Here is a 25,693-nt window from a genome sequence, read left to right on the forward strand (position 1 = left end):
TTATATTTAATTAAGTTTTTCTTTTTTGTCATTTCGAGTTGTACATGTATGAGAAACATTTCTTGGGCGTTGTAGTAACTTAGCGTAATGTGTTTGCTTCGTCTAATTTGCGATGTATGACCCCGACGTTACGTTGGCTAACTAGTCACTAGTGTATGCCAAACAGTTATAAATTCATTCCCTCTATCGTTCCCCGTATGTGAGCGAGGTGCTATAAATTCGAAACGCTTATTACTCGACCATCGTTTTTTCTATTTTCCTTAGTGTTTTCCAATAATTGCTGAGTTTATTCTACGATTTTGTTTTATAAATAACTAGTTTGTAACATACTTTTCAATTTTGAATTTAGCCTTTGACTACAATCTCACCTGATGGTGCAATCTTAGATGGAAGCGAGCTAATTTGTTAGGAGTTGGATGAAAATCTACACACTTTTCTGGTTCTACATCATGTACAACCTTGTAAATTGCTTGGCGGTACACCGTTATTTATTATTAACAACGTAAACATATCGGTATGTCCTGGCCTTGAAGGTTTTCTATTTCGTTTACTTTCTCCACTAAAGGGAAAAATACGTTACCAACTAGAAATATTTAGAGATTTTGTGTGAAATAAATCTCCTTCACGGTATACACATCAAGGGGATTTCTTCAACAAAAATGTCTTTTATTCGACACGTGTAGTTGAGTAAAGCTATTGTTACGATATGCGTGTGCCGCGCCTCACAATAATAACAGCGGAGGAAAATATAACAATTTCTGGCTAGTATGTAAAATATTCGGTAATGTAAATAAATAACGTATTTAGACATTGTGATGTTTTAAAAGGAAAAACAAACCGCCTTCAAATCATTTCATATTAACCGACGCCCAGCGGTCTCACTCGTGTAGTTCCCGTTCCCGTGGAAATGCGGGGATAAAATGTAGCCTATGACACTCACAAAAAACGTGGCTTTCTATCGGTAAAAGGATTTTCAAAACTTGTTTAGAAAATCTAGAGATTACCTCTTACAACCTCACCGACTTTACCTCTTTAAATTATTACTTTACGCTTTTTAATTGTGAATTTCCTTTATCGTCGTAATTGAGAAAATCGCAGTCATACAAACATACATACATCTTCTTATATCATCAACTGGCGAATGCCTCACGCAACATTGTTCAAGTAGTTTTCCTTTGAGTTTTTAGAATTAGGGTAGATTTTTTTTAAACCAAATTAGACCCTTTCTAATGAAACTAAAAATGATAAAAAAACCTTCTCTCCGTTTTTTCGTCGGTTGAAAAATTACATTTATTACTTGGACAAGAGGATCTGGAGCCCTGAAACTTGCTTACAAGGCCACCGCAATCCAAACTCCATAATAGGCTACCAAATTTACCTTACCTACGTTTCAGAGGCTCTAAGACTGATATTATTATACATCAATGGGTAGCTTTTTTCTTTAAACAGATTTTTCCCTAATATAGAATACTACAATTTTATATTCAATAATGACATTATAGACCCAATAAAATTAAAAAAAACCATTAAAAGTTTTGTAATACGGAATGCTGATAAAACAAAAACGCCAGGAGGTTTTATATAAATCAGCTCATAAAATACTTAGTTTATCGGAATGACGATACAACTCCCGAAAAAAAAATAACTTACTGTTTAGTCTCTCTCCCCTACCGGCATCCATCCATAAATAAGCCCCATGATCCTATAGGGATTTAACCATAAATTTTTCCACTCTGCGCCCCGGGTTTTGGTGGAATTGAATTATACAAGGATTTTATACGTATTAGGATAACGTCTCCCGATGGTTTAGGTGCCGATAACTTTCTCATTTCCTCGAGGTGACGTCACATTATAGTCTCAGAACCCGAGGTAAAAATTCTTATGCATGTCATTGATAACAACTAAACTTGTTTTAACCTAATTAAGCGCTCCTCCACAATGATACGATGTCTGATGAAAATGCAAATAATGCTCCGCTAATTTTGATGTGGGATTATTATATGCCAAGACATAGGATCTCTTGTATCTGGCAGAACGATAGTAAAAGCTACTGAAAACTATTAAGTTAGTAGATGGTTATATCATTACGTCTTCAAAACCATGTCATGTACGAATGTAGGTATTTACCAAACATGCCAAATATAGATATAAATATATAGGGATAAACAATATTTAATGAAATGAAAATTAGTATAAAATATATTAGTAAAAAACAAACGAACTTAAGAGGTGCATTAAAATTAGCATCGGTTTAATAATAATAATAAAAAATTACAAACTAATTACAGAGCATACCAACTACTTATAAATACTCAAATTACTTGAGAATTTACATAGTTAGTCTGTAGATACTTAATATAATATGAAATCATTCAGCTGTATGGGGCGCTGCTCAGCTCTATGCTACAGCTGAGAAACTGTAGCGCTGATTTTCAGGCATGACTCCAGGGTGAGCTCACATATATTTTATTCATAGTAATTGGTATAGAGACTTCGTAAAAAAGTCAATGTCAATGTCATGTTTACGGACATTTTCTTTTTTAGCAAGTAGGTTAGCAATCCTAAATTTTCTACAATCTCTTAGACTACTAAGTTTGCTCGTTCGCACAAACTGGCTGCCGAGTGACATGAGGGGCCTGTTTGAAGAAATGTTTAGGAACTGCGATCAATTTCCTACCTGACGGGGTTGACTGTAACGTATTTATTGCGATGCAAGTAAATACGATCACAATAATAGGTACCTACTTGAGAAAAACCTGGCGCCTACGTTTATACGTTAAAATATAGAAAAAAAATAGGTAATATTAACAGTTTAGGTGAAAGAGGTGAAAATTCGTATGAATCTTGGAAAAAACTAGCCTTAAGATTTTAGTTCTTTTTTTGGTATAGAAAATGACTTGATTTTGGTAAAATAAAAATAAACTATACTCAGAGGCACAATTATCCGCCCACTTTAATATGACGCGAGTATATTAAAGTGGGCGGATAACTGTGCCTCTGAGTATATAATGTGATCCAAAAGAATATTTGAAATTCCTCCCATTCGTAATCATCATCATTATTATCATCCCATATTCGGATTTTGAGCAGTATTTTACAAAAAAAATCCTATTAAACTAACTATTAAAAAAAAGGAGCCACACTAAATATACGAACGCAAGAAAGTAAACTAAAGCGAGCAAAATACCTCCACATAAAAACTTGCTAATGAAAACTCTCCCAACTTTCAGACGGCATTAATTAAAAATAACCACAAAATTCACGCCACGTATTCCGTAACTCCGTACCTCCTCGAAAAACACCCTGTCCGGTGAGCCTAGCATGCGACCGAGTGAAAAGAAATAGACAAAATGCCCACCAATAGCTACGGAGTTCTCCTAGTCCCATCTCGTTTGTCCCAACGCAATGAAAGAGATCGCAGTATTTCTGGTAGAGCTGTTATTGGTTCACCTCTTTCTCGAAATTAGACCTACAATTTCGAGAAAGAGGTGAATCGCCGAATCCAGCTCGGCTGGGCAGCGTTTGGGAAACTCCGTGACATCTTTTCGTCCGAAATTCCTCAGCCCCTAAAGACGAAAGTCTTCGAACAGTGCGTGTTGCTAGTGATGACCTACGGATCCGAGACTTGGTCGCTAATTATGGGCCTTATTAGAACGCTTAAAGTCAATCAGCGGGCGATGGAGATATGCTTGGGGTTACTCTGCGTGATCGAATAAGAAATGAGGAGATCCGCAGACAAACCAAAGTCACTGACATCGCTCAGCGAGTCGCGAAGTTGTAGTGGCAATGGGCAAGCCACATAGTTCGTAGAGCCGATGGACGTTGGGGTCCCAAAGTGCTGGAATGGTGATCCCGCACCGGAAAGCGCAGTGTTGGTCGACCCCCCATTAGGTGGATGCTGGCGGCTCGGAACCGTTTTGTTTGGAAGTCCATGCAAGAGGCCTATGTCCAGCAGTGGATGTTCATCGGCTAATAATGATGATGTTATTGGTTGAAATTTGTTTATTTCTCTTCACGAGATTTGTCGTAGGTCGCATGGTAGGTCTACAGAAGTAACGGGCGAAGTAGCAACTGTACAAACTGCGAAATTTGAAATGCACAGACGTTTTATATTATTGTCTTAATGCTCAGTTAAACATTTTGCTTAACTAAAAATACAGCAACGCTGGTAAAAGATGGTACAGTGACTAATACGGGTAAAAGGTATGATTTTGCTTACTATATACTTAACTAGACGGTTTGGGTAGCGAGGATGAATGAAAGGAGATTAACAAATTTGAATTTTAATAAGAGTGTGAATGGAATAGTAGGGGAAGACCAAGACGAACTTTTCCAGGGCATTCTCAACAAAAGCCAGGTCAAGAATACCCTAAATAGACGTACTTGTAAGGTAATGTTGATGAGAACGGTAGAAGGAAGGGCAATCCAAGTAGCAAAGCAAGTGGAAGTCGCGATCTCTGCCTACCACTACGGAACCGAGTTATACCTTCTAACTCGTACTTATCCTTTTCTATAGACCTTCAACCGGCTAGCTGAGGTAGGATCTGATCCGTTTGACAGCTCCTATTAATGAAACAAATGTCAAATTCCCAGGAAAACTGTCAGTTTGACAACTATAATGCAATGAATTTCAGTATAGTTCAATTATCGTTCAAGTTTTTTTTTTTTTAAACTAAAGTGACCGATGCTTTTAGCCATGCACTCACACTTATATGGAAATGGGCCGGCCACATCTCAAGATATGTGGACAAAAGACGGACTTTTGAAACAACACGATGGAAAGGTCCATTAGGAAAAAGAAATGTAGGAAGACCAATCAGACGGTGGGCTGATGATATCATTCAGATAGCCGGAAACGAATGGATGAAATCTGGCAAAGACAGGGAGTTGTGAAAGAAGATGGAGGAGGCCTTTACCCTTTCAGGGGTCCATATTTAATAAGAACTTACTAACTAATATTACTAACAAAATTTAAGAAAACTTGCTAACAAACGTGTGAGTCGCAGGGATTCGCTGGATGCAGGTGGCTCAGTATCGTGATGTTTGGAAGTCCCTACAAAAGGCCTATGTCCTGCAGTGGCCGTCCATCGGCTGATATGATGATGATGATGATGATGATGATGATGATGATGCTAACAAACTACTAACAACTTTTGAAATGTAATTTAGAAATGTAAATGTAAATATGGAATAAACGGCTTATTTATTTATCGTTCAAGTTACGCAGTTAGCCCACTGTGTTAACGACACAGGTGCCCGTTCATTTAAATTCATTTCATAAAAAACTTTCTTCACTCACATTACTTTTGCATTTATAAAACTACAAGAGGAGTTATGGATTGCTAAATTATTTATCCCGCCGCTTTAAAAAGCAGCGGAACATTTTAATTTCAATATTAAAATTCAACATTTTTACACCGCCGCAGCGAGCAGCTTCGATCAAAAGCGGGAGATGTAAATAAATGTAACATAGAACGGATCGGGAACATGCAAAAAAATGTACCACTACCAATGATTATTTTATATTATAGATATGTTACGTGCCTACAAAATCACCGCAAAAAGTGATGCGAATTTTGTGACTCCACTGAGCACACACATGCACAATTTTGTGTTTACTTACATTATATATTTATGTATATATCATTTATACACTTCCTAAACACTTGATATTGTAGACGATATTTCGGTAGGTACCTATTATGTGTTTAAATAACTTTCATTGTTTAATAAGCGACTAAATGAAATTCAGACAATTATGCACATTTACAATACCCTAAATAATTAACAATTATTATATTTTTAAGTACTTTTTCGGCAATGTATTGTCTTTTATGATTGCATTTTCTTTTAATTAGTTTATTATTGTTTTGTAATGACTGTTTTTGCCAAAAAAAATTGTTTGTCTCAGTTTTGAAGCGCACGTGCCCTATCTCTGGCATAAAATATCATTGACCACTACGGATTCATTTGTACAAAACCACCATTCTCTAATTAGTTGAATGGTTTCTCACAAAAACAGATTCCTTTTGAGCGTAGCAATAACAATAATTACAGTTCGCTTCGCGTCCCGCTGGATGGTCGTAATTCAATGCTATTGGCGAAAACGACTTTTTGGAATATTCGCAAACAATGAAAGTTATGGTACATTACTGTCGAGAACGGAAATAAAGAAATCCGCGGCAAGTAATGTTTGGAAGTTCCAATGTGATTAATTGACGAAGCTACAGTCGAGCCCTTTTTAAATAAACGAAGCAATTAATTGGCGAAGTCTTGTACATTGGTTTCCTCACAATAGTATGGAAGAGGAATTTCGCGTATACAATGTTATAGTTCGATTCATGTAGGATGGTGCGGGTGACAGTTCGTTTCACTCTTGAAAGTTTGCCGCGATTCACGATAGTATCGATAGTGAACATCATACAGGCACCGTACCCATGCTACCTGAAAAACACTAGTGTGGTAGTTAACACATTAACACTATACACGCGAAAATTAGTGTGTATGTGTTGTTAACGGCATAACTACTTGGAATCGAGACATCAGCTGATGGACGTCCACTGCAGAACATAGGCCTTTTGTATAGGGACTTCCAAAAACCGCGATCTTGAGCCTGCATCCAGCTAATTCCAGCGACTCTCTTGATGTCGTCGGTCCACCTGGTGGGGGGTCGACCAACACTACGTCTTCTAGTGCGGGGTCACCATTCCAACACCTTGGGACCCCAACGGCCATCGGCTCTTTGAACCAAGTGCACCACCCATTGCCTTCAGATAGTAGGTACCCTGGATTAAAACAGTAACTTAGCTTACTTCTAGGTTTTTAATTTGAAAAAAAAAATCGGTATCCACGGGATTTGTGAAAGCAGAAATTTCCCGCGAACAAAGTCGCGGTTGTCCACAGAGTAAAATGTAACATGAAAACCTTAACACTTTCTGTATCCATTTTTTCTTTACTCCTTTTTCTTTACTCACAAATTACTTTCCGACGATACACGGCAATGGCGACAGAAACTACGCGCAGCGATGTGGCGGCATCACCGACGGTATTTCACGACGATATTGCGCTTTTCACTAAAAAAGGTAGCCGGCGATGGCGTCGGGCGAGCCCGCAAACTTTAAATCAAAACGTTGCCGTATATTCTCCAAGCAAACTTTTAATTGCGCCACCAGTCATAAAGTCCCGTGTCTGTGTTGAAATCATGTTCGAGTTTAATGAATTCCGTACGGGCAGATTTTAGCATTCGCACGAGTCACGGGCGTACCTAATATTTGTCATAAGCTGAGTAAATAAACAGTAAAATTGAAGTCAAACAGCGTCCGGCGTTTAAGTGGCGCTGGGAGTTTGAATAATTCACGCTACGTTAGTGTCCTCTGATAAAACGAGTGCCTGGGAGCATCCGCGACTCCTGTAACGAGATTTTATAATTAACGCAAACATGAGCATCTTGGTTTTAGTTTTAATCTGAACGAAATGTTTTATACATTTTTGGTGTTTATTTTAGTGTTTATTACAAACTAATTTGCGGCATATGACTGTACAAACAGAAGTTGTGGATCTTCTGAGATAGCTAATTACTAAATTCAGACAAATGTAACTTGAAGGCTCGTCTTTAATGCTCGGGAAAGCTCAAGGGAGAGACAACGGGAAAGCTCAAGGAAGAGACAATCTTGTGCGAGCTGCCTGCAGTTTTAACTGTATAGTTATATCGTCCATGAGTAGTGTCCCTTAGTTTTAATCTACAATCATTGTTTCTAATGATTTGAAATTTCGATTAGATAAAACTGCACAGTTAAAACTTAAGATCAGCATTTTGAATGTCTCAGTAAAGTCCCCCCCCCCCCCCCCCCCCGGTAAAGGCTTTGAATGGCTCAGTAAAGTCTTGTAGAGGCCTGTAGCGCCTCTACGGGGGGAACTTTACTGAGCCATTGAAGATAACTGTATGCAAGTTACCTCGTTGGCCCATCTTATTATATGCAGGAAAACGCTAATCGGGAGACTAAGTATCTTATCTGTTCCAACTAAATCTTGACGTAGGTATAAACATTAACATAAACACATTGAGAGACAATAATAATACGGATAGGACTAAATATGGGTGTTGTGTGAACTTCTAAGATAGACTCCGCAAATGCACTGTCTGAGATTGAAGTACTAAGAGATGTTAATAACAAGCGCAGATTAATCAGATAAACATCTGGATGGGTACTCAAGGCTAGGAGAGAAATTAGTTGCTGGGTTTCCCAATTCACCAGTAACTAGGTATTTATTTTTTCTTACCACCACAGGCAATATTCCAAATCAAAAATCTAGATATAAATAGACTAATGTGTCGTGAATAAAAGGGCCGTACTCCACCGAGCATGATAAAATGGCTGCCTTCACAATACGCCGTATCTGTAACGTGTAGCGGACGAGGCAAGAGAATATTTCAACGTTCTACCTTGCGAGACGTATTAAATTGTATCGCTTCAGTACACGGCGGATCGTATGGAAATGAAAAGTGATATAACTTCTTTATTGACGATTTCTTTGACACGGTTGGGTATGCCTCGATTTATAATCGGGAGGTACTGGGTTAAAACTCCAACTTTGACCAATTTAAGATTATTTCCTAAATGGTCGTGCCTTTGATCGTGGCTTAGTGAGCTAACCCTACCTAACATAACCTAGCCTGGTGGAATCGAAGAATCGAATCGGAGAAAAGGGTTATGACTCACGGGAAGATGCAAAGTTTTGTCATCTACATTTCTAAACTGAACAGCAAAAGTATGGAATGCTCTAGCGGTTTCTGTATTTCCTGACATATGGGATACAATATTTCACTTGTACACAGTGCAAAAGTGAATACATCTTCTAGACAAGAGCTAGAGCCAGAGCTTAAGCCCCACCATCGTTTTCTATTAATCATGCTTGTACCTAATCAAGCGCAAACAAAAGCTCCCTTCCGTCATCACAGATCTGGTTAGTACAGGACTAGGCCTGTTTACAGGAAAAAGGATTTGACACTTTGACCCGTCACGCTGCTTCAATGCGGATTAGCTTGCTGGTTTGAGGTGATATTTAAAACTTTAACGTTTACTATCAGATGATAATGACCGCAAGTGATGGCTTGTGTCGTATTGACAGGGATGTGTAACTCTATCAACTTTCCAACCTCAGTTTGCTACTGAGAAATTCTGGAAAGAAAAAAAAAATATATCATAACCCAGGACCCTTAATCTGAAGTAGATCAACCAGTGGGCCAACAAGATAGTTCACTCCATATTATAGTCACATAAATTCCCCACAATGTTACCTCAACTTATAAAGCTAAACCGAAATTAGTGTGGATTTTCGTCCTCCTCCTAACACGTTAGCCCGCTTCCATCTTAGATTGCATCATCACTTACCATCAGGTGAGATTGTAGTCAAGGGCTAACTTGTAAAGAATATAAAAAAAAAATTGAAAAAAAATAAAAAAAAAAAGCTAACCGGGCGGCTGTAGCGGAGTAGGACCCCTATAATCTGAAGCCGTAGATTAACCAGTGGGCCAACAAGATAGTTCACTCTATATTATAGTCACATAAATTCCCCACAATGTTACCTCAACTTATAAACCTAACCGGGCGGCTGTAGCGGAGATGTACAGGAATAATGCGAATTCTCGTCTCGAACGGAGTGACGTTTTAAATTGAATCGCTCCCGAGTTCACGGCGGACGGTCCGGGACAGGCGAAAAGGGAAAAATTCCCCAATGTAACGTACGTAGCCGGGGAAAATGCCAGGAACGCAACAGACTAACGTAAAGTCACAAATTAAACTGTCTCTTGTAAAACGGGGAATTGTTTTGTGCGTCGCGTAATGGGAAATGAATAAAATTCCTCGGAAAACACCTACTTGCTGGGTAATGATAACGGAAAAAAAATGCAGGAAAGAATTTCTTATTAATTTGATGAAAGATTATTATTTATATATGCCATATATAGGCAATGACAGCTGTCAAGCGTTAAGGATACACCGACTCTGTTTCTATTTACGAATTAAAGTAAAACAAGTCAATATTTACCTGTAATTATACGTGCAACTAACTAATAAAAGTGTAAAACTCAAGTGTAAATGCGCGCAAATCTGACCAATAAGTGGATCTCCAAAAATAACACTTTATAATATTACCGGACTAATCTTGTGTTTTGTTTCGAAATACACTCCTGAACTGTATTTACTCTCAATCAAAGTGACTAAAGTTCTGCGTAGTGCAGTGTAATCAATGAACTTGTGCGTAATTATTGCTAATAAAAGTGTTTATTAACAGTGTCCACTCATTTATGCAAATAAATAAATAAATAAATATATAGCTTACTCTTTTTCGTCGAACTCTCAGTACCTACGATAACGACAGTTATAAAGATACTAGTAGATGCCGCGCGGTTTCACCCGCGTGGTTCCCGTTCCCGTAGAAATACAGGGATAAAATATATTAGAATATAGTCTTCCTCGATTAATGAGCTATCTAACAGTGAAAGAATTTTTCAAATCGGACCAGTAGTTCCTGAAATTAGCGCGTTCAATCAAACACACAAACAAACTTTTCAGCTTTATAATATTAGTATAGATTTAAAAGCATATTTACATAAATAAAATAGAGTACCAAAACATTTTCACCACAATAGCACATTTTCAACACTGCACTGGTATATACACTCTGCTTCTACATGGAATATTTAAGCCCTGTAATTCCTTAGTAAATTATATCTTTTAAACGGATACACTACTACATAAAGCTCTTAACTTTGGTGATAAATTCCTGACACGACCTGTCTCACAAAGCTCTACTAGCAATGAAAATCAGACTTTAAACATTACTTTTTTGTTGTAATAATTTTTTTTTTTTTATTACAACAAAAAAGATATTTTCCCTTTTTTTAGTTTATTTTTGTGATTTTGAAGTCGGTTAAATTTTTTTGTTATAAAGATTTTATTTTTATGTTTTTAGTGTGTCCTAGAAACCGATTATCATAAAAATTAAATAGGACTAATCTGGTCAAATATTCTTTCAAACAAATAAAAAAGAATTTTCAAAATGCCACACAATCATATATTTGCCAAATGAATTTATTCCTCACGTAGCACGTGTCTAAACTACAACGTCCAAACGAAAAACATTCGAAGTTATAATAAAGTTCGCAGTTTACAGTACTCCAGAGTTCGTTACACAAATGTGTCCTATCTCTAGAGCAGTTTTATCACTGTTTTTATTTACAGCGGCGAGCACCAAGTGCTGTTTCGTAATTATCTTGTTACTTTAACTCTGTAGTACTATTGCAGAATTCTTGAGTTTGTTATTTAGCGGGACATTTATATTATTCAGTGTACGTGCGCTTTGATAAATCTTTTCATGTATTTCTGCTTGTAGAACTCCGGTGGTAAGTACTGAAGGTTTTAAAAATAAATCATCCAATTTCCATCTTAACACCATCCAATTTCCATCTTAACACCATCCAATTTCCATCTTAACTATCATTATTGGCATATTTTGACGTCCCACTGCATGACCAGGCCTGCTTCAAGTAGAGGGGATATGGAGTTTATACCCACCACGCTGCTTCTATGCGGGTTGGTAGGCTCAAATTGATGTTAAATTCTTTAACAACCACTATCAAATGTTAATGAGAATGACCGGGGCCGATTAGATACTTTAAACTCGGTAGTATTTAATTGCAGAAATCTTGAGATTGTGATTAAGCGGGACATTTAGATATATATATTTTTTTAAAGAATATTTGCCATATTTTTTATAATATAATGTCCAATATTCCCATTTGCCTCCAACTTGTCGGGAAGACTGTGCTAGGAGTGAGTGTAGATAGGCCAACGGGGTGAGGATTGAACCATCACCCCTCGGTGATGAGTCCAACCGCTCTTACCGTTAAGCTATTGAAGCTTTCGAGCTATTGCTTTATATTATTCAGTGTACATGCGCTTTGATTAATCTTTTCATGTATTTCTGCTCGTAGAACTCCGGTGGTAAGTACTGAAGGTTGTAAAAATAAATAATAACGGCTTCAATATTCCGCCTTATTGCTAACGTTTTATTTAGTAGAGATTCTACGATAATAATCTGAAACATGTTGATACAATAAAGAATCTAAATTATTGTTTTCACTAACTTTCATATACCTATAGCGATAACTGGCGACAGCCAGACAAACCTTGTTTTTAAAGGCTGGTTAAATACGCTTTTTACTTGGACAAATCATCATTAACAGCCGATAGATGTCCACTGTTAGCCATAGGCCTCTTGCATGGACTTCCAAACAATACGGTCTTGAGCCGCCAGCATCCAGGGGCTACCTACAACCCGCTTGATGTCCTCAGTCCACCTAGTGGGGGGCCGACCAACACTGCACTTTCCGGTGCGAGGTTGCCATTCCAGCACCTTGGGACACAAACGTCCATCGGCTCTTCGAACTATGTGCCCTGCCCATTGCCACTTCAGCTTTGCGACTCGAGCTATGTCAGTTACTTTGGTTCCTCTGCAGATCTCCAAGCATAGCTCGCTCCTTCGCCTAGTGAGTGACTTTGAGCCTTTTTATTCTAAATTAAATAAATCCTTGAAACCTACTACCTTTCAAAGCCCTTAGTTATCTCCATAAATATCATCCTTCTTTTCCTATAATGTGGCTATCCAGGCTCTTGGTTCAGTATTGAAGGGTCAGCCACCATTGCGCTTTTTCGTATTTAATTATAAAGGCGAAAGTTGTGTTCGGGTAAGTACCTATGTTTGTTCCTCTTGTACGCTGCGGCTACTAGATAATTTTCATCCCAGAAAAATCCATGGCTCCCGCGGGATTTGTGAAAAACTGAATTCCACGCGGACGAAGTCTCGGGCGTCCGGTAGTTATTAAATAAACATTTTAAATCAGTTGTTTATCTATACAAGCAGGTATAACTATAATATACTATTGGGTTAAAGAGGTTATTAACGTTACATTTTCTCGGTCGGTTAAATTTTGTCAGGAATGCGATGGAACAAGGGAAGTGACTTTCTTTGTCATACGTTATAGTGCTATGTGTAGTGGCTACCCAAATATTTTCCAAGGTGTGAGTATTTTAACAGTGTACAAAAGTATTCACACCGTAATTAGGAAGTTGTTTGTTTCGCATTTTAACTAAGAAAATAACCATTTTGTTAACTCTTTGTACATATCTTATTTTTATATTGTTTACTAGCGGACGACCGCGTATTCGTCCGCCCTCTTTAATCCAGCCCTTACAGTAATATCATTGTTAAAACTTCTCCCGTTTGCCCAACATTATCCTTCACTGCTCTGGCCCTATTGATCGTAGCCTGATGAAAAGTGTGCTATGACCTGTCCAAGAGTATGAAGAATAATTGTACCAAGTTTCGTTGTATGACTTTCTATACAGAAATATTATGATCCGTTTGATGCGAAACGTCTGATACTTATAGAGGTCCGTTTATATCTACAAACACAGTGCGTCACAGACAAGTAGCGTGGCAGACATCCACAGACACCGTCTATTCACACTACCCAGCAGGTAGCTAGAAACGCAAGTCCTTTTCATGAAAGAAGTTCCCCAGAAGCGGCAAGCGGCGCTCATGATCATTTGGTAAAGGCGGTCTTATTGACATTTGTGCAAGGCGCTGTCAATTTTAGTTCAGGTTTCATGAGAGACATGAACCGCACAGACAAAATATTCTTTCTGCGAATACGGGCCTGGCGCTGTCCGTGTCTGTCAAAGTCTGCGCGGCCGCGTTACGATAGATATAAATACGTTAATAAACACTGTATATAAGAATATTATTTTGTCTGCCACGGCACGTGTCTGGTACGCTAAATGTCTGTAGATATAAACTGACCTTTATGCGTGCGATATATACGATATGTGGACGTCTACCATATATAATGTCTAAAGAAATCTATTATAAAATCACTGTAACAACATCTGCAGCTTTATCATTTATGTTTGTAGTATTTTTTCTGTGTAAAATAAGCTCGAGATTTTCAATTTCATTATTGGAATTTCCGTCATAGTGAAATTATTTTATTTTGTTTTGAATTCCTTTTCATTATTTTCAATTAAATTCCTTAAAGCATTTTGAACTGAAATTCAAAGTATTTGTTATTGAAACGCATGGCACCCATTGAATCTTCAATCCTTTGATTTTGTTTGTCCTTTATGAGCCTTTATTTTGATTTCGAAAAATTTAATAGTCAAGGAGACGGCAGCAGAGTCATCGAGTGATCTGTCAAAGTCAAATCCAAGGACTAGAAGAACTTGGAGGGACCGAAAGTCTGAAATCTGCGAGCGTCTCTTTTGTAAAAAAAAAACGAAACTTACAAATATTTATTAAAATGGATACGTTTTTGTTTTCAATAAAAAATAACCATTTATAGGTAAGTATATAATTAAAGCTTAGCTGAGCTAAGCTTAAGCTTAAGCTAAGTGAATCGTGTGAAAAAGTAAAGCCGTACTGTACTTTCTAAATATGTTAAAATAGATTTGTTTGTTTGTGATATTGTAGGTGGATGGCCGGGTTAAGTTGTCTGGCTGGTAAGAGCCGTGATAATCCAGTGGATATGACCTCTATATCCGATACCGGAGGGTGTGGGTTCAAATCCGGTCCGGGGCATGCACCTCCAACTTTTCAGTTTAAGAAATTAAAAATCATATGTCTGAAACGGTGAATGAAAAACATCGTGAGGAAACCTAAGTACCAGAGAATTTTCTTAATTATCTGCGTGTGTGAAATCTGCCAATCCGCATTGGGCGAGCGTGGTGGACTATTGGCCTAACTCATTTTAAGAGAAGACTCAAGCTCAGCAGTGAGCCGAATGTGTGTTGATCTCTGGGTTTGCTAAACAGATTATGAAAATTCTTGTACCACTAGAAAGCTACGTACGTCATAGGCTATATTTCACCCCGGAGCGGGAACTATGCATATGCAAGTAAAACTGCGAGGCATTGGCTAGTTGGCTAATTAATACATCATATTTGTCACATTAGCTAATTGCTAACAAATTTTCTTTCTACGTTCAGGTTTAACGCAAAGGTTTAAAATTAAAAGCAAGCGTAAATTCCCGATACTATTTACGCGTAGGTTCACTTTTTAACTGGCAGAGACAAAGAGGACGTTAAAAGCATAATATCTCTCCATCACGCGACAAAAGGAAACACTCAATTTCCTTCCTCTATCTCAGACAATGAGCTAAATGTACAATGCAACATACATTGGCTCTTGAATAAGTATGCAGAATGGTTATGTGGGTGCCTTTTAGACGTAGAAAATTTTGTTTCGCTTGCTAATGATGTAAACAGAAGGTCAACAAATAACAATTTTATACTTATTTATAGTGGAATTTGAAATTAAAAATTTCTTGTATTTAATTAAAGACTTAGTTCTTTACTTACTTTTCAAAAGCAAATATCCTAAGCAAACAAAATCAAATAATGCCATCGATTAAATTTGAACTTTTATAATATGAGATAGATTGTCTCTCTCACTTCTCTTTACAAGTTAGCCTGCAATCTCACCTGATAGTAAGTGATGATGCATATCTTCGCCGGTAGGGTGGTGGTAACTAGCCACGGCCGAAGCCATAACTTCCGTCAGCCACGTGCGATTCGTCAATTTTCTCCACACAACGTAATGATATCCTAAATCTTATTCTGTGAGATATTACGAGTATGTAGCCGTAACATAAACAGTATAGTATATATATAGTAGATATAGTAGATATACCCCGTGAAGGACGTGATAGCCCAGTGGATATGATCTCTGCCTTCGATTCCGGAGGGTGTGGGTTCGAATCCAGTCTGGGGCATGCACCTTCAACTTTTCAGTTAGGTTCATTTTAAGAAATTAAATATCACGTATCTCAAACGGTGAAGGAAAACATCGTGAGGAAACCTGCATATCAGAGAATTTTCGTAATTATCTGTGTGTGTGAAGTCTGCCAATCCGCATTGGGCCAGCGCAATGGACTACTGTCCTAACCCCACTCATTCTGAGAGGAGAATTGAGCTCAGCAGTGAGCCGAGTATGGGTTGATAATGATGATTTGGATGTTTGTTACTCTTTAACGCCGCTACTACAGAAGCGATTTGGCTGAAATTTGGAATGTAAATAGCTTTTACTTGGGATTAACACATAGGCTACTTTTGATCACGGAAAAATCCATAGTTCCCGCCGGGATTTGTGTAAAACTGAATTCCACGTCGCGCGCGTCCTCTAGTATGTATATATTTAGATAAACACTCCTCTGTGTCGTGCAGTGCACTGGGAGAGACGTCTAACACAGCGCGCATTGTATGCTACGTGAATCATTATTACCGCTGATAGGAACAGATACGGCGTCCCATCTCGGGCAGCACTAACGACGCTGCACTCGGAAATTGCAATCCTCGTATGTCACACAGCGAGGCAAGGCGCTCGCATTGATGCGAAATGCATTGGCCCTCAACACCGACCGACGTAACTTGGACCATCGAACTGTGCGATTTGGTTGAATCTACGTGTCTAAAATGTGTGGCCGTTAGAACAGATCTGCCAGTCATATTTCGCAATACACGGTTTCGCTTCGGCAATTCTGATAGAAGTGGACAGAATTGCTTAACTGTTTAAAGTGTCTTGGATTAATTGTATTTTTTTTTGTTCTGTTTGACTGCCTCGTTGGCCTAGTGGCTAGTGGCTTCTGTATACAGGGTGCTCGGGAGTATTTCCCATAAATTCAAGATGTTGACGAGTCCACTTATAGGAGCCGAACTGCATAACAATTTTTTTAACAAAAAAAAATGTTCCTTAGACATTTTTAATTAATTTTCCTTAAAAATTAAAACCCTACAGTTATGGAAAATACTCCCGAATACCCTACATCCCGAAGATATGGGTCAGGCTATAAAATTTTGAAGTCTTCTTTCTTCAAAGAAATTCTTTGTCCGAAGTTGCTTGCTTCGACGAGCACGTTAAAGTGTAGTTTCGGTAATTATCATTTACATTCGTTATAGAATCAAACACTACGCTCAACAACTCACATCGGAACTGCGTGATGGGTCTTAGTTCCAAATCCATTCTCCTTAAGAAAGCCTGGCACTGTATTGGGCCATTCAAATAGAAAGAAAGAAAATAAAAGTAACAGACAGTACCCACCCTGATGGCAGCAAGGCTGTCTGTAACCCTTAAAAAGAAAAGGTGTACACCAGCATAATACGCCGCATTAATTTCGCATGTCTTATATACAATAAACTAGCGGAGTTCAGATTTTCACGAATCCCACGGGAACAATGATATTTTCCGGGATGTAAAGTAGCCTATGTGTTAATCCTGAGTAAAATCTATTGCCATTCCAAATTTTAGCCAAATACAATTTTGAAAATATTTTTTTGTTTGAAAGTGTATACTTTCAGATTGGTCCCATTTCATTCTCATGAAAATCGACTAAGTAATTTTGTGTAAAAACCAAAACAACTGAAATACGTCTTTGAAGTCTGTTAAATTTTTATGTAAAAAAGATTATCTTATAAACATCAGCAAAAAACCAATTTTTCTTATCATTAGGTATGTTAATAGGACCTATTTAGATCTGAACTAGCTGCATACTAACGTATTCAGTTAGGTATTCAACGCATCTTGTATCAAACGCCATTCAGCTGGCCGTGTAATGATCCAATCTCGCTGCGTTGTCAATCTACATGGCTAATGCCCGCGAATATATTGCTTATTAGATGGTTGCCTACTCCACAGTGTGAGTAAAACACTGACATTTGTATTTACACAGGAATTTCTCCCAATAAGCATCGTCAAACGATTTATCGTATCTGAGCACAATAGTACAGGAAATCTAGAAAAAATCGTATAAGATTTGTAAAAGAATTACATTACTCGAGATTTTTTAACCACATCATCGATAAAACACAAAGTTTATTTAAATTGTAAAGGACATTATCATCTACAATTAATGTCATTAAGGTCGATTTAGGATGGTTAAAAAATCTCGAGTAAAAAAAATGCCGCGTAAAACCGTCAGAAGTAGGGGTAGAATTTGTCTTTGAATGACAAAAAATATCTTTGTCAACCGTAAGCTTTTGTTTTTTTTTATTCTTTACAAGTTGGCCCTTGACTACAATCTCACCTGATGGTAAGTGATGATGCAATCTAAGATGGAAGTGAACTTGTTGACAGGAGAATGAAAATACACACCCCTTTCGTTTTCTACACGACATCGTACCGGAACGCTAAATCGCTTGGCGGTACGTCTTTGTCGGTAAAGTGGTAACTAGCCACGGCCGAAGCCTCAATCGGCCCAGCCGGGGATCGAACCCAGGACCTCCGTCTTGTAAATCCACCAAGCTTACCGCTGCGCCACAGAGGCTACTACTTTTTATGCCGAAAAAACGGTTAACAGAACCACCCGATTTACGTTTTAACCGGTATATGAGCCGTGGTGAACAAGAAATTTGGACTAAACGTAGTTTAACTTATATAAACGGTTGATTATGTTTAAACGAATTTCGTTGAACTCGAACCTCAGTTTACAAGCAGTTTTGAAACGTCAGGTTATGTTATGATAATATGCTTAGAAGTAAAGTTGAAGACTTCAAATTAAAGTAACAAGGGTTCTAAAAAGAGGGTGCCGAGGTAAATATTAAAAAAAAATACAATTTTATACTTGAAACCCCTGAAACCAGCAGCCTTGATACTGTGATGTGGTAATACCAATGTGCCTAGTTGTGTATGCTACCTTCTTTGTAAACTTGGGCACTAAAGCTTTACTTTAAGGTATACAACCTCAAATTTTTACCTCTTTTCCGCGAAAAACCGACGAAACCTCGCGTGGTTTAACGTACCTGAAAATAACGAAAATATAAATAAGTGATTATATTACTATTTTTATACAATCAAAGTATTTTTATCTTGTTTACTACAATAGCATAAAAACAATGTAGGTAAACCTTCCACATTCGTGAAAACTGCATGAAAATCCGTTCAGTAGTTTTTGAGTTTGTTGCGAACAGACAGACAGACTTGGCAGTGCTATTCTCGTTTTATAATCATAATCGTTATCAACTAATTTTCGGCTCACTACTGAGCTCCAGTCTCCTCCAGGGGTTAGGCCAATAGTCCACCACGCTGGCCCAATGCGGATTGGCAGACTTCACATACGCAGAGAATTTTCTTAATTCTCTGATCCTCACGATGTTTTCCTCCACCGTTTGAGACACGTGATATTTAATTTCTTAAAATGCACACAACTAAAAAGTTGGAAGTGCATGCCCCGGATCGGATTCGAACCTACGCCCTCCGGAATCGAAGGCAGAGGTCATATCCACTAGGCTATCACGTCTCGTTTTATAACACATAGATATACGTATTTATTTGTATAAAAAATATTATCTTAATAAGAAGCAGTAAATCAAGTGCGTGGCATCACTAGTTCTAGTTTAAAATTAAATTCTTAGCAAGTTTAAACCAATTGCGGCGGTAGCGGACCGTTAGCGCTAACTTACACCCTCACGCGACCGCGAGCAGATAACGAGCAGTTAGTTAGTCGCTATGTTTCATTACGATTGCAATCCATACTGATATTATTAAACTAGCGCCTGAAACGTGAATTTCAGTTTTTTTAGAGAATTTGTTTAATTTCATTAAAATAAAATAAAAAAGTGAATTAGAAGTCAGCGAAGAGCTGCAATTATTGTCTTTAGGGATAAATAAATGAATAAATATACTTAAACAATACACATCACTATCTAGCCCCAAAGTAAGCATACAGAGTAGCTTGTGTTATGGGTACTAAGATAGTTGATATTATAATATTCATATACATTTATATACTACATATAAATACTTATATAATGTATAAATACACACAGACACTGGAAAACACCCATGCTCATCACACAATTATTTTCCAGTTGTGGGAATCGAACCCACGGCCGTGGATGCAGAGAGCAGGGTCACTACCCACTGCGCCACGCGGCCGTCAAAAAAAAACATCGTTTTCGGATTAAACTGTAGTCAAATTTAATTTCTAAGTCATACATCCCTAGAAGTTGCTGCTGGGTATAAGCTAGTACTCGTAGGCACGAGCTGTATAAATAATAAAACCATGTAACGATTTAAGTTAATTATATGTCTCCCGATCATGATGACATCAGTCAGGGACATGCACCTGCAACTTTTCAGTTGTGTGAAGTTTTAGGAAATTAAATGTCACGTGTCTCTAACGGTGAAGGAAAAACATCGTGAGGAAACCTACATACCAGAGAAATTTCCGCTTTGGACCAGCGTAGTGGACTATAGGCCTAACCCCTCTCATTCTGAGAGGAGACTCGAGCTCAGCACTGAGCAGAATATGGGTTGATAAAGATGATGACTCTCTAATAGGAGGCGTCCACAGATCCGTATCATATCAGTGTCCACTTGTACAGTGGACATACTTCTACGACTTTCTATACAAAGAATACCTACTAAAATGCGTTTGATGCGATGCGTCCGACAAACAGCTTAAAAATATTGCAAAATACCGGAAGAGTTTTCGACACATGACCGCCAACTTGGAAGAAAGCACCTAAAGATGATGATGCCCGATACGTACGATGCGGATCTTTTAATCATTTGACGAACGTTTCAAACAATGCAGCAGTCGATCACAATTGTTTGGCATACACGTTTGATTTGACGAAAAGTTTCACCGTACACGGTGTCTCTAACTCATGGGAATCGGTCATCGTAAAGGGCGACCGCAAACGCCTCACATTCTAGAATCAATTTGCACCGGAGATCTACCATCTGCATCGTGCATTCGGAATATGAGCGGCGGGTCAGCCGGTCACCGGTTTGGAACGGGGCGTTTGACATTTCAAATATCGTGCCGTTTCAGTCGGGAAGCAGGAAATAGGCGTAAAGGATCGAGTTAAACTGGACACTGTTCGCCGAACATTGCATTCCGGTTCAGTGCACTGGCGCTATATCCCCCCTACCCACCAGAAGAGATAGATAGCCAAGCGATGAAAAAAAGTATAGCTCAAATAGATCTTCTTTGATTATGCGTTATACTAAAAGGTGAAATATGCTTTCCAACGCAGACAAGCCATAGCAGTATCCGTTTTTTATTTACGAAAATTGTTGATTCCGGTAGCAAACTAGGTTAAAAGTTAAAAAAAAAATTCATGAAGCTACTCACGGAAAATTAACTTGAACGTTCCACGGATCCTGGGCTACCGAGTTAATAACTGTTGGTGATTTTCTGATATAATGAATTATATTACTGAAAACAACAAATATATTAAAAACCAATTAGAGGACTATTAATACGTATTTAATTCGATAAACAAATTAAAAGAAATCCGGCATCGGTTCACATATATACATCGGAAATTATATTATGGAGCATAAAGCCGCCAAATTAACCTCCCATATAATTAAGTTAATGGGCCGATAAATAAATATAAAATTATCCAGACCCACATGAAACACAAACTATATGCATTTATGGAAGCTATCACATTTAGGTAGACTTCACATCCTTCGCTTCGCTCAGTCACACAACCAACGATGGATCGTTAGATTTACATACGGGAATAAAATAAAAGCACTTTTTACAAAACTGCAAACTTGATTTCATTACGACAGTGAAATTAATTTTTAAAATGCATCAAACTCAAAATAAATAAAAATAACAATACACAATGAAACAAACTGCAACTTGTAAAGTCTATTAAAATATGTTTCAATTGCATAACATTAAAAAAGAATGTATCTTTGAAGTAATGAAATTACTTAATTTTACAGTGGATGTTATTTAATTGTAAAAAGATCAATAAAAACAAATATTTTCTAATTCTTCTTTCGAAGATCACAATATGTAGGAGCAAATTACAAAATACTGCATCACATAAACAATATTATTTACGCTTGAGTTTTATAAAAAAAACTCTCCGCCGCTCCTAAACTTTCATACTTAATTATATAAAGCGTAGGGCGCATAATATTAAGAACATCTGCAGCGGCTTTAATATCTCATTTAAGATTGTTTAGGTTTCCTACACTTTGCTTATAGTAGGGGAGCCGAAGAGGGGATTTTTGCAGTTACTCGAGCGCGGAAGATGAACACGCGGGAGTACCTTGTACGTTGTTCAGTACCTACACCAAGTATAAGCCCTTAATATTGGTGGGTACGATTAGGACTACCAATAAAAAAACTAACTCCTGAAATACTCAACCAGCACGTTAGATTTAGATAAAGTAGGTGAGTTGACAGCTAAAAGGCAGTTTATTTCGAAAATCTGACGATTTGAGCGTAACGTAATGGAATCGGAGGGTTCGATAGTTCCAAAATAAAACCCCCTATATTTCTGTTATCGAGCCACGATTGCGGTTAATTTTTTACTTATTTTGAATGAAATAATCTCCTGAATAATCACTCATGTTTTCTGATGATTACAGTAAGCCAAAGTAATAAAAAATATCTTTAAAGTCTGTAGTTTTATCCCCACCGCTGAAAACGAAAAAAGCATATAACCATTTTGTTATTTCTATCATCTAATCTACCAAATCTAATCGATTCCAATGACGCTATAGCAACTGCAAATTTAGCATCCCGGGCTCCCCTACTATTCCGATAGACATCAGAGAAACGGTTCTCAAGTTTTGCAATATCTTGAAAATTCGTGCAACATGTTTAATGAAAATTACCTTCATTTCATCTATCAGTGAAATATGAAAATTGTTTAATGAAAATTAAGTGGGTTTTCTTATCGTCCATCAGAAAATGTGATGTCTGATTTATTACTAAAGCAATGGGACATGAAACAAAAATATTTTATGCAATGAAAATACGCTATTCGCTCAATTATGCCGCATTCCCAACGAAACCGTTCAAAGTAGGTAGGCACGTACTTTTTAGCCTTGATAGCCCAGTGGATATGACCTCTGCCTCCGATTCCGGAGAGTGTGGGTTCGAATCCGGTCCGGGGCATGCACCTCCAACTTTTCAGTTGTGTGCATTTTAAGAAATTAAATATCACGTGTCTCAATCGGTGAAGGAAAACATCGTGAGGAAACCTGCATACCAGAGAATTATCTTAATTCTCTGCGTGTGTAAAGTCTGCCAATCCGCATTGGGCCAGCGTGGTGGACTATTGGCCTAACCCCTCTCATTCTGAGAGGAGACTCGAGCTCAGCAGTGAGCCGAATATGGGTTGACGACGACGACGTAGGTACTTTTTGCAAATTTCAGCGTCAAAATTTCATTTCACCGATTAATCTTTAAGAATATAAGGTATGCCATAAATTTCGTGAACTGTCCTTAAAAAGAATTAGCAATACAAAGCCGGTTAATGTAAACGAACCGGAAACAGCTAGGAACGGCCCTACATTCTGGGAACCAGTTAACCGAGACACGCAATGAAATTTATTCTTCAGCTATTGTAAAGTAAGGGATAGGCGCAACGGGTCGGGGTAAACTGGTCGACATTCGAGGCCAATGAATTCAGCATCAATACGGATGACTTGCCTAGGTTTGTGACATACGAGGATTGCAATTTCCGAGCAGTGTCGTTAGCGCGCACCGAGGTAGCGCGATGTATCAGTGCTATCAGCGATAATAATGATATATATGACGTACAATGCTCGCTGTTGAAGATTGTTTTAGTATATAAGCCTGATTGTTTAGTATATAAGTTTGATTGTTACGTAATAATGTAGCACTAAAGATATTTCCTTTAAGATAAGTATATAATAAGTATAGGATATACCAATTTGTTAGCCTTCGTATAACTGAAATAGTTTACCTTAGATATAAGCGACAAATAAACATATTATATAACAGGCTTTTATTATCCACTAGAATAAGTTATAATATCTGTTAGCTGTTAACTATGCAGCGACCTTGTAGGGACTGGTATATAGCTATCTTTGTCTAGCATACCTCTCTTTCGTTCATATATATCCATCCCACTCTAACATATAAGTTTGTCTCGTTTGTACAATGTATTTTAGTTAAAATAAACAATAAAGATTGCGCACGCTTTATAGCTAATAAAACTCGGCTACACCGAGCATTTGCACGCATTTCTCTCTCGAAGCGACAAGCGAACGCAACTCTACTAATCAAGAAATTACGTGTTTTATTTCTACGTACTCCCTGTGGTTTGGACCTTCCAAAATCCACCACAGTGCATGGTCCTTCGTACCGGATTCAACGAGCCGGCAAACATCAGTTGAAGAAAAGCTCAAGCAAGAGAGTGTCTCCGCGGGCAAGAACCGAAGAGGAATCGACCTATCGCCGCTGAACAAGGTTCCGCGGGCTGGGAAGATCGTTCGGTTGGGCCACGGAACAGAAGTGACGTCAAGAAGTCTGCCTTAGTACGAAGAAAAGGCATCGACCCTTCGCTGCGGGTGCATTGAGGCGAAGCTCAGTAGTAGCTGCCGAAGACCGCGAGGCTTGTGGGGAAGATCGTTTCGCCGCACTACAGACTAAAGAAGAGTCAAGACCACAAGAACGAAGAGGCACCAATCGTCACTGCGGGTGCATTGAGGCGAAGCTCAGAAGAAGCTGCTGAAGACCGCAAGGCCTTTTGGGAAGGCCACTTCGTCACGTGGAGAAGACCCTAAGCGGTTCGCCGCGACTCATCTGTTCACCACCTAACGGTGTCAAACGGTGAACAGTGAGCTAACGCCTTAACGGCGGGAGCAGTATACCAGACGATACTGCCAGCTTGCCTTAACCGGCTATAAGTCTGTACCAGTCTGATCGCGCCAATACGGTGCACGTGAGATAGGGGTCCTCCTAGTAGGCACAGCCGAGGGTGTCGGGCGTTCCTCCCGATACCTGAGCACTCTAACCCTCACGTGTTACCCTCTGTTGGGCGATTCCCACCTCACCTAATCCTCATTCCATCCCTGGGAGAGTGTGTCCTTCGGGACCCTCAAGCAGGACTGTTAGGGCTGATAGGGCAGTAGGGAATTAGGGACTTAGGGACGAGAAAACTCAAGACGAGTACTATGGAGACTCGAAGCAAGAAGTCCAGAGAAAACACGAGCGATGAGTCAGGCGGCTCATCAAGAACAGAAGACTCATCAAGAACAGAACGTACAACTAGTACTGAAATATCGTCCGGTAATGAGAGAACAACCAGTTCCGAAGGGACAGATAAAACATGGAATACAGCACTGTCTTCAGGTACCGAAAGGTCAGATCGCACCACCGCTACTGGAGATACTCAAAGCACGATGTGCGAAAAATCAAAAAATAAACCAAGTGGAAGTCACACTTCGCAAACTAGACGCGCCGAATTGCAAGCCCGTATAGAACTGCAACAAAGAGTAAGAGAGCGAGTAATCGCCGACGAAGAACTAGCGCGTGCGAAGCTAGAATTAATACAACTCGACTTAGAGCAAAAAATCGACCAAGACATAGACAATCGAGCAACAATAGTACATGAATGGATGGATAAAGCACCACCTACCTCAACTACAAACAATACCGACTTAAATCAAGGTATCAATGCTTCACTGCTATCACTATTATCAAAAGCAGTACTAAAACAAGATAAAAATGACGACGCACCGAAAAAACCACCAACATATATGAGCGAATTGTGCTTTTTTGACGGAGACCCAATTAATTGGATACCATTCATTAGCCACTACAAAGATACCGCCTCATTCTTCAGTGACATAGAAA

General features: G+C 38.5%; 1 protein-coding gene across 6 annotated transcripts in view; it reads right to left on the reverse strand.

Annotated features, from left to right (window-relative positions):
• The window catches only part of LOC112054245 (furin-like protease 2), a 373,473-nt gene that overhangs the window by 138,249 nt on the left and 209,531 nt on the right, over window positions 1-25,693 (reverse strand). Inside the window, exon 2 of one of the 6 annotated variants that reach the window (XM_052886552.1) lies at window positions 18,806-18,851. The exons of 4 other annotated variants lie outside the window; for them this stretch is intronic. The gene's annotated coding sequence lies outside the window, so the exon portion shown is untranslated. Of the gene's footprint in view, window positions 1-18,673; window positions 18,693-18,805; window positions 18,852-25,693 lie in introns of those variants that run through there. One more of the 6 variants, XM_052886553.1, reaches the window with a different exon arrangement.

This window comes from Bicyclus anynana, chromosome 17 (genome assembly GCF_947172395.1).
Source record: "Bicyclus anynana chromosome 17, ilBicAnyn1.1, whole genome shotgun sequence".
Lineage (NCBI taxonomy): Eukaryota > Metazoa > Arthropoda > Insecta > Lepidoptera > Nymphalidae > Bicyclus > Bicyclus anynana.